Raw genomic sequence first — 15,777 nt, 5'->3', positions numbered from 1 at the left:
GTGAAATATAGCTATTCTAGTAATGTTTTTTACATGTGACTGAAACAACAAATTAGGTTAAATTTAAACACCTACATTTTTGACCGGGTCACTCTGAGTGTTATTACATTTGTCATGGTTCAGAGCAGTGTTTGAGAACAAATCACGACAATGAGCTGGACCAAGCATAAATATCTCAGTTTTTTCCGGGTTGAGGGGCAAAAGAATCGAGTGACATCCATCTTTGTTTCTCAGTAAGGCAGGCCTCCAAATTTTAACAACTTAACAGAGCAGATGTCTCCAGTGGCAGATGCAGTTGAGTGCCATCTGCATAGCAATGGCAACTAATATTATACTTGCAGATATTCTCACCAAGCAGGAGCATATAAATACTAAAACAAAGGGGGCAAGTAGAGAGCCCTGTGGAACCCCACAGGTGACATTAAAATGTTCAGAGGTCTGATAGCTGTAGTTAACACATTGCATCCTATCAGTTAGGAGCTAAACAAAGAGAGTACGGTTCAATTTTTTGTGACAATCGAGTAATATGTTATGGTCCACAGAATCAAAAGAAGCACTGAAATGCAGCAGCAGCATTGACGAGGCGCCGGAATCTATTGCTAAGAGGAGATAATTGGTTACTTTAACCAGGACTGTCTCAGTAGATTGATTTGCTCTGAATGTTGACCCGGACAGATTCAATTTTCAGACATACAGTCGTTCAGCTGCTGTTTAACCCTTTCAAGTAGTTTTGCAAAAACTGTTTTATAATATATATTAGATATTTTTGATAAAATATACCATAAAGTGAAAAAGGGACTAGCTATTCAGGTTAAGTTGATGTCTAGTAAGTGCCTCCATTAAATTACTTTTATGTACAACAATAAGGAACTTAATTTAAGGAACCTGAGCTATTTTGTAAGAAAGAATGGACAAACGATTTTCTTTCAAAATGTGCCAACCTTTTAGAAACATACTCATTGAGACTTGTAGCTCTTATCTCAGAAAAAGGAGGTTGTGCAAGGGTATTAACTCAAAGGAGGCAAATATTTTTGCAGCATCTACCTTTCAATTTTTTTTATATGTTGGCAAAAATATTGAAAAATATGTTACATTTTTTTTTTTATCTATAAATATGAAGCTTGAATTACGGCATTATGTCAAAAATATCTTGAAGGGCTAATACTTTTGCAAGGCACTGCATGTTTTAGACTTCAAATGCCTTCTTGGATGCCCAATCCAGTTTCTGTTTCTGCAACGAGCAACAAAGGGGGGGCGGTTACTTTATTGTTGGCCTTTGCCCGATAGGAGACATGTGCTTGTTTGGCATTGGGTGGGCGGTTTACATCACGCCGATGTGGCAAAAAAGTGTCATCAGACGAAATAAGCTCAGTGGCGTTGAAAGCGCTCGCTTCGCACAATAGCCAGTGGCCACGCTAAATCATTAGCCCGAAACGGCGACTGGGTTGACTCTAATTATTCTCTCCATCCGCCTCCCAACCAAATTGCATTATTACGATTATATCCATTTGTTGACATATTAACTATCGAAAGAGACGGGGCACCAAGTAGTGGGAATGTGTCGTACGTAAACGAGAGATTGGTACTTTAGTGAGACACAGAATGTGTTCTACTCTTCCTGTTTGTTGAAAAGAGCTTGTTGATTCCTGTTTTTGCCCGGAATAAATACTTTCTACCAGTGAGCACTTTATTTATTTGATTGATTTGAGCACGTCCGTCAAAGATTATTGGAGATCACCTGTCCATTTTCCTCATTGACTTTCTTTGTTAGTGGAGCCTTCACAAATTTGTTCTCATTTTTTTTATCAACATTTGTAATTTCTACAATTATAAAGCTGCAGCGCTAGCCCAAATCCCACAGTCTTGTGTTGCAATATTGAAATATGTCACTACACACATATTCATGATTGTAGGATTTCTTCATTTATAACCTCTTTATTATTTCAGTCATTCATAACTTCGCTAATTATTAAGTAATAATTAATTAATCTACCTAAACCCGAACAATAACTTCAAAACACTCTGACACTAACCTCAAACCATACCCCTTTGATACTTTACCCCTAAAACATAACACTAACTCTCTAATGCTAACGCTCTAATCCCTAATCCTAAAACAAAACCTTACCCTAACCTTCTTACCCTAACCTGATAACAGCAACCCTCTAACCCTAACCTGCTAACCCCAACCCTCTAACCCTAACCTGCAAACCCCAGCCCTTTGATCCTAACCCCTTATCCTACCCCCTAAATTTAACCCTAAACTCAAATCCTTCACACTGACATTCTCATCTTAACCCTACATTAACCCCCACTAACCGCCTAACACCCCACCCCTAACCCTCTACTTCAAACCCATAATCCTAATACTTAACCCCTTAACACCAACCCTTAATGTCAACCCTTTCACCTTAATCATACCCTGACCCCCTAACCTTCTAACCCTTAACTATATACTTAACGTTCACCCTCTAACCCTAACCTCCAAATTGTAACTCTAGATCCTAACATTAATTCTTAGCCTTAACCCCAAACCCCTTACCACAACCCTAACTTTTTAACCCTATCCCTGAAACGCAATCCCCAACCCTACCGTAACTCTTTAACCCCAAACCAAGCCCTACCCTAACCCTTTAACAATGTAATACTCCTACTATAAACCTTAATAACAACCCTCTAACCCTAATCCTTAACTCCAACCCTCTTACCTTAACCATACTCATAACCCCCTAACCCTCTAACCCTAACACCTAACCCTAACTTTCTAACGCTAACCCTTAAACGCCAGTCACGACCCTACCCTAACCCTTTAAACCTAAACCCTAACCCCGAAACCTAACTCTCATCCTTAAACCCTAAACCTAACCCTGTTACCGCTCACTCTAAGCTTATACCCTAACCCCTAGCCCCAACCCCAACCCTTAACCCTAAGATCAACACTCTAACACTAACGCTACCCTAACCTTCTAACCCATAGCCCTGTCTCTCTAACCCTTAATCCGTAATCATTACCCCATTTTGAATTGTAATTTTGCTGGCCATCTTTTTTTAAGTTGGCCAACAGTCATCTCAGTCCTGTGCAAGTGTCTTGACAGTATTTAGAGTGTGGCCTAAGTGGTGTCAACATGCTGTCAGTGCCGAAGCTGCCGATGAAGTCCGAGTTGCCGGGCGGCCGCCGGCTGTTTTTTCGTTTTGCCACCTGCTTAAAGTGACTGATCCGACTTCATGCCAAGAGAGTAAACGCCGCTGCTGGGATGCGAGAGCTTCACACTGAGATGTTCTAGAATCCCGCTAACAGACATCAAAGTGCCACGTGAAACCTGCTGCTTCGTCCGTGGTAGCGCTTTGAGGCATTTTGTGTCATTAAAAGACCTGTAGGGAATTTGGAACAGTTTTACTGTCGCCACCTCCTGGGTTGTGTCATCAATGCAGCCTTTGTCAGAATGTTCATGATGCATGTGCAAGTACATGCATTTCTTATATGCGCTCAAAAAAACAATTTTTCCATCTTTCTATGGGCTTGAGTTGAGTTTGGAAATTACTAGAAGATTGCCTTTTCTTAATGTCACACATTTCATGCAACACTAAAAATAGAAACAAAACAAAACTCATGGGGTCGTGCATACTGTCACTCTCCAGCAGTCCCCAACACACCGTATACCTCCTACCTAATGTGTTCTGCCCAAGAACAACTAAAAGTAAGATTAAGCAGATAGCTGTGTCTGAAGATAAAGCATAAGGGCTCTTTGAACTGAAAAGAAATATTCAACTTTTTTTTCCCAATGTTTTTAAAAACATCTCAAAGTACGCACCCGACCTATAATGAGACCCTGAATGTGCATCTCTTGAAATTAAATGATTTAAGAAATTCTTGAGTGGCCAACCTTTTCCAAGGTGTCTATTCAGACAGAAATTTAAAGATATTAACTGCGATTGGCAGTTACATTCTGTAGGTCACTGCGATTCCACATCTGGCTCCCTTTAGTCAAGTCAAGTCATTTTTATTTGTATAGCCCTTAATCACAAGGAGTCTCAAAGGACGGCAAACTACGGACTAATATGACACCATCCCCTGATCTAAAACCTACATGAGGGCAATGAAAAACTCAAAAACCTGAACATGAGGAACATTTAAAAAACACACATAAATTAATTACAGGATGGCTCCCTCTAGTTCTCTGGTCACTATCCTGCGGCTCAAGAGCTGTACGTGGCTCTTTAGTGCTGCCCTAGTGGCTCCATATGTAAAAGAACAAAACTCATACAAAATGTCTTTATTGCAATATGTCAAAAATGTTTTTAATGTTTTAAAAATGTTCATCAAATGACTAACTTTATGCATGAATCCCATTGTGGTCTGGTTTGGTCTACTATGGCTGTTTCAACATTTCGGGTTGCCAACTTTTGTGGTAGGTAAAATAATCACTCAATATTTAGTCAAATTAAAAACGAATCTGATTAAAGTTAGAATTCTGACTTTTTATCCCAAGTTTTGTCTCAAAAATCTCTCTTTGAAATCAGAATTCAGAGTTGTATTCATTTACTACTCTTTATGGGTATACTATTTTTACAACTATTAAGATAATGACTTTGATTGGAGTTATACAGACTATGTCTTTCATTTTAATCTCAGAATTCTTCGTTCAAAGCACTAGTGTGTTTTATATAGTGACCCCTAGTGATGCAAGATTAAGTCATTCATTGAAATTCAAATGATAAGCAAAACCCCAAGATTTTTTTTTCAAACATTCGTAAGTTACAGTTTTTGTCAATATATTTCACAATTTGAGATGTTCTGAAGACGCTGAAAATGCCAGAATGACACATTTGTCAAGGTAGTTTTAGCGTTTAAAACAATTTTAGCTTTTTGTCTCTAGTGTTTCCTTTTCTGGCCACTCATGTTACCAACTTGAACAATGTAATTCAAGTGAAATTAATGAATTGAATGTCAGAATTCTTATGTGGAAATGTCAATTTTATTCTTAGAATTTACATGTTAAAGTCAGTATTTCAGATTCAAGTCTTCACATTAAAGTAAGAATTGAAAAAAAAAAGAGTCAAAATTATCAAGAGGGAATTCTGAGCAACTAAATACAAACACAAACAAATATCAAATACTATTTTGAATTCATGAAAAATATACTTTAACCTTATCTCATTTTCATATAAATTTTCTTACATCACATATACTACTTTTCCTTAGAAAATATTTCATCAGAAGAAAAAACACGTAGTAGGTAAATATTTAATACCAGACGGCAGGTCATTTTTTTCATCTTAAGAAACATTTTTTTTCAAGATTAGAAAACAAATATATAAATTAGCAAAATAATCTACCACTACATAATACATTTATTTCTTATCTCAAGTATAATCTTCTTATTTTACTAGAACGATTACACAATAAATAAGACTGATCGTATGCCAAATGGGATAAATAAATCAATAAATAAGTGAACAGATAAATCAACACATAAACAAAATACTGTAACTAACTAACTAACTAACTAACTAACTAACTAACTAACTAACTAACTAACTAACTAACTAACTAACTAACTAACTAACTAACTAACAAAAACAATTCTGGGACGAAATGTAGCTTGTTTTAAGCATAGATCAAATACCGCGCATCAAATAGCTAATATGAAAAAAAATATATTAAAAATTAAAGTGTCAAGACACATTTCGTTTTATGGAGCACATTTTGATCCATACAGAGATAAACTTAATAATGTCAAAACATAATTGAAACTGGGTGTATGCATAAAACAGAATTATGCATGTTAATATTATCGTTTTTTTGGTACTGTTGCCTTTGCAAAATGTTAAGTGATTCTTTCAAATACCACCAGAGAGAGCCAAATTGATCTCCTCTAACACTTCTGTATTTTTTTTTTTAATAAGACAGCTAATATAAACCTATTTTTCACAATTTATAAAGACAAAACAGTATGAACTGTGGTAAATGATTTGGGTATGCGTTGTGATGAATATAATCAAATTTCTGCCCTATTAGCGGTCCTGAAAACAGTGTGTCCCTGTTTGTAAGGATGCCCTTGCGTATGTGCCGAAGCCTCTGTCTGAAGTGAGACCTTGGACCCAATTAGACTTGCTAATGATGCGGCCTGTTTACAGCTAAAGCCCTCGGCTAATGATGAATGTGCTCGACGGATGCGGACAAAAGCCGGAATTGCGATTTCAGGCCCGGATCCGCATGGGTTTGTCATTTCGGATGATGTAGCGTCCGCTATTTCGAACAAGTAATGGCTCAGAAGGCATCGCTTTAGTGAGGGAAACCGTCGAAATGATTTGGCGGCAGCAGATGTGTCGGCAGATGTTTGCTTTGTCGGAAAAATGATAGCCGACTTTGGCATTCATTTAAAATCTGAAATCTTGTTATTTTCTTGAGATATACAGTGCCTAGCGAGCGCTGTGACCCCCAAGAACTTTTTGTCATATTGCTATTTTTCAGGCCTTAAACTTTAAGCCAAAAAAACTTGATATGTTTTCCAAGAATAAACAGCACAATCTTGAAGTGAAACCATGTTACTTCAACACTTCATACTGTATTTACTACAAAAACTGAAAAGTTCCCTAATGACTTATGAATGAATATATGTCGACCCAAATGACTAAAGATGAGTGCACATGAGTGTCGTTAAGTCTAAGTTTTAATGAACCTGCACAGTGATGGCACAGGTTACATTATGAAAACCAAAAAACACCCCAGGCAGGTCCAGGATAACGTTCTGGAAAAGTTCAAAGCAGGGATGGGATACAAGAAGATTTTGCACATCCCCCGGTGCACTGTGCATGCAATAATCTCAAAATGGAGAGAGCAAAAAAAAAAAAAAACACAACAGACTACCAAGACCTGGCCATCCTTCTAAATTTTCGGAAAACTAATCAGATTGTGAACCAAGAGGCCCACGATTACATTGGACCTGCAGGCATACACAGCTGAGGTGGGACAACTATTAGTCCTGCTCTGCATACTTATGCCCTTTATGAAAGCTTGGCAAGAGGAAAGCCCTTTCCTGAAAGTATACCACACAAAAGCTCATTTGGCCTTTGCAAAAAGTCACTTGGGAGACTCAAATACCATGTGGAACAAGATGTTCTGGTCAGATGAGACCAAAATTGAACATTTTGGGCTGAAGTCAAAGCATCAAGTATGGCATAATAGTAATACTGCACATCACCCTAAAAACACTACCCTCACTGTAAAACATGGTGCTGGCAGCATCAATCTCTGGCATGCTGTTGGAGCATGCAAGAGACCACCTTCCAACAGGACAACAACCTTAAACATAAAGCAAATAATACAATGGAATCCTTCAAAACTAAAAATCATTAGGTGAAATGCCAAGCCAAAGTCCAGACCTTAAAGCTATCAAGTAATTGTGGAAGCATGTGAAATATACTGTGCACAAACAAACACCATTGAATCTTAAGTAAATTGAGCTAGTTTTTGAGGAAGAATGGGCAAATATTTTTGTTTCAGAATGTGCAAAGCTATATAGACATTCCCCAAAAGATTCGTGGATACAATCAATTTTGTATTTGTTAACACAAAATACAGTGTTGAATAAATGTGTTTTTTTTCCGTGATTGTGTTTGAAGTCTGACATATGGCAATATGTCAAAAAGTTCTTGGGGGACAGTTAATTTCGAATGGCACTGTAAAGGTCCCTAAATAACATAGTTAAAAAATATATTTTTCGGAGTCTCTTCTGCCTTCTTAATGATTGGATGGTGGAATCGGTTTCCATGGCACTCTGAGACAAGCTCGGAAACATCGACAAATAACCCCAAGGTATAACGAACCTGACCAGTTGTGAAGCAATAACGATGGAGAATCTTTTTCGCATTGTGTCCGTCGGATTTTAAAAGGTCGTTAGCAAGACAGACACGTTTGAAAGCGATCGGAAGAAGGCGATCTCTCGGGAAACCGACGATATCGGTAGGAGCATGTCGAGATGTTGGATACATTTATGTTAACAATACTTCTTGAAACCAATCAGTATTTCTAATAATTCGCTTTGTCTAATCCGTATTTGTGTGTTCACGTGTTTGATTTTTGATTGGTACAAAGTAGAGGAAAGTATAAATGGAAATTAGCAGTAGAAAAAGTAACCTTAGCAACCTTCAAGGTGCCAGTACTTTGTGCTTATTTTAAATTTCAGTTTTTTTTTTTTTATATATCCATTTTCTGTTTAAATCATAGCTCCTGCTATGTCTTTTGCTAGCTTTAGTCAATTATGCTCACGTGTATACCTATGTGGTAAAAAACACTTTATTCCAAAAGACAAAATAAGTGATTTTATCAATCGGATTATAAATCGAAAGTCCGAAAAGAGCCTCAATTGGAATGGGCTTTATCAAATCGCAATATTCTGATAACTGGAGCATGGTTTGGTGACATTAAGTCCTATTATTGGGATGGATATTCACATTTAAATATTGTGCGATTGAACACAACTCCAGTATTTTTATAAATAATGAATCTCATTTTTTTATTTGTTGGCTTTTTCTACAAAAAACGTATTTGTAATTACAAGATGTCAATATATAATGTCACAGATAGGAATATACACTGGAGCGATATATAGAAGCCTAAGAATGCCAACATGTATTAGATTAAAAAACAAAAAAACAAAAAAAACAAAAAACTTTTCATTTATAAAATGGACTTTGTGAAAATGTTTACAAAAATAGATCTAAATAAAAAAGTAACATTGTTAAAAAAAAGGATGTTGCTATTTGTGTTTCCGTAGTGCAGTGGTTAGCACGGCAGAGGTCCCTGGTTCGAGACTGGGTTAAAACATATGTTGGCCTGGAGAGGGATGGACGCTAGTGGTCAAGGGATCCAACCAACCATGATGGTCTTAAAGCAAAATATGATGAAAAAGTAAAAAAAAAAAGGTGTTCATTAAATCAGAAAATAAGTATAATACATAATTCATAATTGTAATTCTTAAATAAGGGCCTCTTGAAAGACAAAATTATTTTTATTTGAAAACGTTTTTATTAATTTTATCTGGTCACTTTAGGGGCAGGACGGCGGCACAGTGGTTAGCGTGTGTGCGGTCATGGGTTCAAATCCAGCTACCAACCTTCCTGTGCGGAGTTTGCAGGTTCTCCCCGTGCTTGCGTGGGTTTCCTCCGGGCACTCCCGGTTTCTCCCACATTCCAAAAACATGCATGTCAGGTTAATTGGCCGGTCCAAATTGTCCCTAGGTGTGAATGAGCGAGTGAATTGTCTGTCTCTGTGTGCCCTGCGACTGGCTGGCAACCAGTTCAGGGTGTTTCCCTGCCAACTGCCTGGAGATGGCTGGGATGGGCTCCAGCACCCCCGCGACCCTACTGAGGATAAGCGGTACGGATAATGGATGGATGGATGGATGGATGGTCACTTTGGGGCTTCCATAGAAATAAAGGTTCCCGTCTTGTTGTGAAATCGTATGTTTTCTTGTACTACTTTATTGTGTTTGGCTCTATAAGCGTACAATTTAGTCCGTAGTATGGCAAGGCGCCACTTTGTCCCAGTCAGCTGTTGACAACTGCAAAAAATACAACTAGAATTTTCTGTTAAGTATGTGTTATGGTATTATTCTATGCTGAAAACTAGCATTGCTTTTTTGGCCATTAAACATGCATGATATACATTTTATCCTTTGTGAGTCATGTGTGTTTTTTTTCTACCTAATATTGCATTTTGGCTTAGCACGGGGGTCAGAAACAAGTGGCACTGGTCGGATGTGGCTCTTTGGTGCTTCCTAGTGGTTTCCTGGCACTTTTTCAAAAATGTTCTGATAATGGAAAATTATATGGTTTCTGTAGGAGGAAAGAATGACACAAACACTCTTAGTGTTTTCAGATGTAAATATATATATAAAGTATAAAATATAGTATGTGTATGTATAAAGCTTTTTTTTTTGCGGCTCTTTTGACATTTTTGGTTGCCAACTCCTGACCTCCCATGTCTTATTCTCCAAAATGACGAATAGACCAGAAAAAAACATATTTATGTTTGATAGCGATCTATGTACTCACAAGAGCTAAGCATGAGTTCCCACCATGGAGTCTTAATGCATTTTTACGCTTGATCTTTCTTCCTTCATCAATTTTTCTCTTATATTACACATCGTCAGGTCCAATCAATACTGCAATGTCCCTAACCTTTTCATAACCTCATAACTTCACATCCACAGCAGAATGAAGCTAACTGAATTGACGTTCGCAGTCCTACTAAGATGGAAGAGGATGCAATATACAGATACTGTACTCGGACGTGTGCCAGCTTTTAAGACTCTTCATAGACATCTATCATTGCCCGCCTGGTAGGGGTGGATGATACTGGATATTTCGGTATCAATCCGATCCGAGTAAATGCGAGATAGTATCGTTCGATACCTATCCAAGGCCATTTTTTTTGGTGTAGAATTTCATGATCATTAAATAATTGAAGCCTATCCTCCTTAAGTTAGTTTATAAATTACTATATTGAAAACTTTAAATGTATAAAATACACACACACACACATATATATATATATATATATATATATATATATATATATATATATATATATATATATATATATATATATATATATATATTTCTATTACAACTGTTTCTGAACAAAAGCCAAGAGAGTCAAACCAAAAAAGCAGGATACTGTATTACAATGTCAACAAGACAACTAAAATACTGTAAGTGGTGCAGATAAAGTATCAATTGTCTCTCACTTGCTTTGTTGCCATAGTGGAAATGGTTTTAATGTTTTTTGTTCAGGAACAGTATCACGTTTACATTTTTGGTCGCAGCTTGTTGCTTTCTTCAGGGGGAAGTATTCCCAGGCGCTTATGTAAAATGTTGGAGTTGCCACAGTAGCAGAGCACTTTACCACACAAGTGAAACCTGGTATTGTCCTTTTTGTTGTTGGAAGAAAAGTCCACAATGTGCAGCATTTCTGGTAGGGGTTGTCACATTAATTTAGCCTTCTCTTCTCCCTGGCAGGAACAGGCAAGGTAGGGAGAGTTGCTAAAAGTGTGTTTGTCAGTCACTCACTCAGGCATAAATTTTGAGAGTGACCAAGGGTGCCGGGTGAGTGAGAGTAAAGGGCTGAGCTCATTACACAGAGAAGCTGTGCTTTGAGGAAATATGTGGAGAAGCGATGTATCGATCCCAGGACAACGATCTGATCCAATTACTTGCTTGTTATTGATAACAATGACATTTGGATCGATCCTCCCACAGCCACTTCTTATAGTAAGGCTTCCAAGTGAACGTTTGTTCATGTTATATTCAGGTTGTGGACTTGGGCACTCCTAACCGACTTAGCGAGTCATCCCTTTCCTTGCCGCAAATCAAATTAGCCCAGGCTGTGATTAATCATCAGTTGGGGCATCCTGTGAAAGGGGGGCCGATACCTTATTAATTTTCTTAATAACGTCTCGTATGAGGTCTCGGAATAGTCCCTTCTAATTATGCAGCCTTTGACTCCCGACTCTTTCAACCTAGCTACGCAAATTATTTGTGCGACCGGGAGGGGTGTTTAAATGGATTTCATTTCGTATCATCAAATGTGATTAAGGTAATGAAGCCCAAGGTGGGTTTTAAGGTTTAAGATCGGATTGAAGATTCAGCTCAAGGTGAGGCTCGGGAATCGGGGACAGAAATTAATCGGAGTATACTAAGGTTTTATTAATCTTGGTCAAGTGTCTTTAGATTTAAATAACTGCTAATGAGACAGTATCTAGTTACTGGGTGTAGTGATAGATTGCTGTGCCGACTGGTTACTAAAATTGGCGTACGTGTTACCGGGCTGCTACCTGCTGCCAAGCCGGACTTTGAATAATGAAAATGGGCATCTACAGAAAAAAAATTAAGCATCAGCTGGCTGTGGGCACAAGTAAAGGTGGACATTCTTTGAGCAGATATTACCTATATGTTATAACGATACATGGGATTTGACGGTTGTAATTATTTTATTATTGACTATTCTTTTATTGTCATGTTATTTTATTCCTGAATTGGCTGACTGTGGCTTTCAATCACCATCCATAAAATGTATAAAATATAAATGGGTAAAAAAACACAAAAAAACAATTGAAAACAATTCAAAAGTGATAAACCTCCTCTGTATTGTCACTGTCGTTTGCATAAAACATGTTAAAGTTTTAATTCAAGACCATATAAAGGAAAACTGTAAGTCACATAGATTAATGAATTACTGACTCAACACGAGTGAATTGTCGAGTCTCCGTGTGCTCTGTGACTGGCTGGCCACCAGTTCAGGGCGTCCCCTTCCCACTGCCCGAAGATGCTCTGGATGGGCTCCAGCACACCTGAGGCCCTAGTGAGGATAAGTGGCACAGCAAGTAAAAAAAAAAAAAAACAGCCAATAATTCATGTGCCGTACTTGATTTGTCATACGTTTTATTTTTGTATTTATTGTTTTTGATGATTAATAAATTACTAAAAAAGAAGCAAATGTGGGTCAATAACAGATTGGATTGGTCGTAGATTTTTGGATTTGTTTTACCCCAACGACTTCAAAAATGACATAATTTGTTGTTTTAAAACACCTAACAATCACTTGTTGCATATCTTGTTCAGAAAACTTAAATTTGGTCAACTCATTTATAAAACCAATACAAATACATTGCAATTTCAGCTCAAAAACAAAGCGTTAACAAAAACTATACAAAAAAACCCTCTTGACATTCGTTTGTAAGACCATTATTTATGGGCATATTTCAACCTACAACCTACAACAGAAGTACAATCTTTTTTTGCAAATTATTTTTCGACAAAACAACCCAGAAAGTTGGAAAAAATGGTGGCACACAAGTTTATTTTTGAACCAATATAGTATTTTTTGTTTGACCCACGGACAATGTTCCCTCTAACTTTCCACGGGTCTGAGCGTTCACACAAAGTCGGTGAGCAACGCTTGAAACAACAGTGAGCAACAGTAATCCCAAGTGTGGCAACTAAGTCATTATCAATCATGTCCAAAACTTGACATAATTTTGCTGAGTTTCTGGCAATGCAAAAAAAAAATTCATTTTTGAATTAATTGACTCAAGTACTATTGCAAAGGTCTTACGGCCTACAAACATTGTTTGTTCTTACAATTCTTTCACAAGATATCCATTTCTATTTATTTCCTGATATATTTTGTTGCATAATATTAACATTTTGGGGGGCTTATTTAGTCGGTTGTAACATACAGAACTGTACTTAATCACATTTCTTAGTGAAAGTACAATGTTGGCAACAAGATTCACTTGATATAATTGGAAATTATTTGAATGCAACACAAACTTTTTCTTCTTTTTTACGTGTTTTTTTTCTACTTTTTTAAAAATTCCTTTAAAAAAATCTCATTGTGTTTATTTTTTCCAAGTTGTTACTTTTTTCTTTTTGTTCTCTATTTACTTTTTTCCTACATTTTCTTTTCTTTTTTTCTGGCTTTTTTTTCTAAATTTTTCCTTCTTTTTTTTCTTCCCTTTTTTCTTTTTTTCTCAACTTTCACTACTTTTTCATTTTGGTATTTTTTTCTCTTTTCTTCTATTCCCCCCTTCCTTTAAGTCATTTTGTGCATAATTTTTTATAGTATTTGGTCATGTTGGGATTAAAGAAGCAGAAACAACCTGAAGAGCCGTTTGGGACCCGAAGAGCCGGTTCCTTTTAGTGAGCCAAGCCGAAGAAACCGTTTCTCGACAAACTAACTAACTTTACTCAACTCCGTTCTACTTCGATTGGACTTCAAAATACAGCATTTAGGACACAACGTCAGGGGAACCCGTGTATTTTTACCTTTATGCACTGTAACTTTGACTTAAATCGCTTCTTAATTCGTAATTGTGAGCCCTCATTTTTGTGCGCTGGCTAGATTTTCTTGTGCGCTGAGAATGTGCAAGCAGTGGGCAATTGCGCACGCACGCAGTTTAGAGGGAACACTGCCCACGGAGTACTGTAAATTCATCTAGAACTGCCAGATTTCAGCCTTCATATATCTATGTATTCCATTTAAATCAGAATGATCTGTGTGTTCATGTATATATATAAAAAACATACACATTTTGTTACTAAATGTGGCAAGTGTCTATCGCACTACAACCAGCTGTAAACGTATTCAATATTAGCTGTAAAAGCGACAAAAGTGGCTTAAACGATGGTAGCCACCAAAGTGATGCGATTTGCATTGCTAAACAGGTATTAAATGCTAATGGCACTAGGAGCTAATTCAAGTGACCCCTTCACAACGGCCACATTAGCTGGAAGGAACCTCACTCAATGCTAGTGGCGGCTAATGTCCTCAACATTAGGATTTAGCTGCTTAATCATTTAGTTTTAGCTGGTAAAGTGATGCCAGTCGCCAAATCGACAATATTTGCTAATGTGGCTAGCCTTTTTACCACGACGAAATTTTAATCAAAAAAAGAGTGGTTTGTTCAAGAAATTCAAAATAGAATCAAACAACCCCAAGGTAAGACATAACAATATAAAAGCAGTAACCCAAGTAGTATGTTACAGTTCCTAGCCTTTTGTTCATTATATAGATTTTTTTAAAATCGATTTATCGGAAAGTAAAAATGTGAATCAATGAACGTTTATTCAAAAAATATATGGCCAATTAATCTTTTATTTATATACTTTTTAAGAGGTTATTGCAAAGTAAAAAGTGAATAAATAATTAGGCCAATCACTACTGCCAAGCGATCATTATACCCCGTTTTTATAAGTAGGTGCTGAAATCAAAACGAAATATATCTTTTTCTCTCTTTTTCCGAGCGCACACACCCCCCACTTATAAATCATAAAAGAACCTGTGTGCACCACTTTAATCGATGACACAGTCTAGACATTCATTTACTAAGCTTTTCACACGGTGCCCGACTTTAAATAGTTTTGCTGTGAGCGGTGCAGAAAAATGCACTTGCAGTCATATGTGAAATGAGAGCAGTGGCGTGGGCCCTTGTCCCCTTTTCATGAGCCTGCAGCGTCGCGAATAAAAGCATCACAATTTCTCACCTGGAAAAGCTTTTCGGAAACATTCCTTTCAAAGTCCTTCAATAGAGAAAGCTTTCAAGGGTACTAAAGTGTGTTATTCAAATGCAGGTGTCTAATTTAGGGTTAAATTTGAGGGATATTTATATATAATCTCTACTTTTTTTCAGTCTGGGCTCACCTTTCTTCTTCATTAAAAAATCTCATGGAACATCAGTCTGTCGTAAAGTAGTTGGAACTAAGCACCAGTTTCATGTTCTTTTAACCGCCCACAGTCGGTGAAACTCGGTACCCACGTCTCTCCCACCCTAACACTGAACACTGGCTCCCCCAAAGGTTGTGCACTGAGCCCCCTGCTTTTCACCCTCTACAGCTCCGACTGCTCACCGACCCACCCCACAAACACTATCATTAAATTCGCTGACGATACCACCTTGATCGGCCTCATCTCTGAAGGGGACGAGGCGGCGTACAGGGATGAGGTTGAGTCACTTTCAACGTGGTGTTCGGAAAACCACCTCATATTGAACACCACAAAAACAAAAGAACTGATTCTGGATTTCAGAAGGAATGGCAGGAATCCAGCACCACTCATCATAAAGGGAGACTGTGTAGAGAGAGTCCACTCTTTCAAATTCCTGGGCGTGCACATCTCCGACGACCTCTCCTGGTCTGCAAACACCAGAGCGGTGGTAGGGAAGGCCCAGCAGCGACTGCACTTCCTGAGATTGCTCAGGAAAAATAACCTAA

The sequence above is a fragment of the Urocampus carinirostris genome, chromosome 6, assembly GCF_059441175.1.
Source record: "Urocampus carinirostris isolate Australia breed hairy pipefish chromosome 6, RoL_Ucar_1.0, whole genome shotgun sequence".
NCBI lineage: Eukaryota > Metazoa > Chordata > Actinopteri > Syngnathiformes > Syngnathidae > Urocampus > Urocampus carinirostris.
This window is presented reverse-complemented; position numbering follows the sequence as displayed.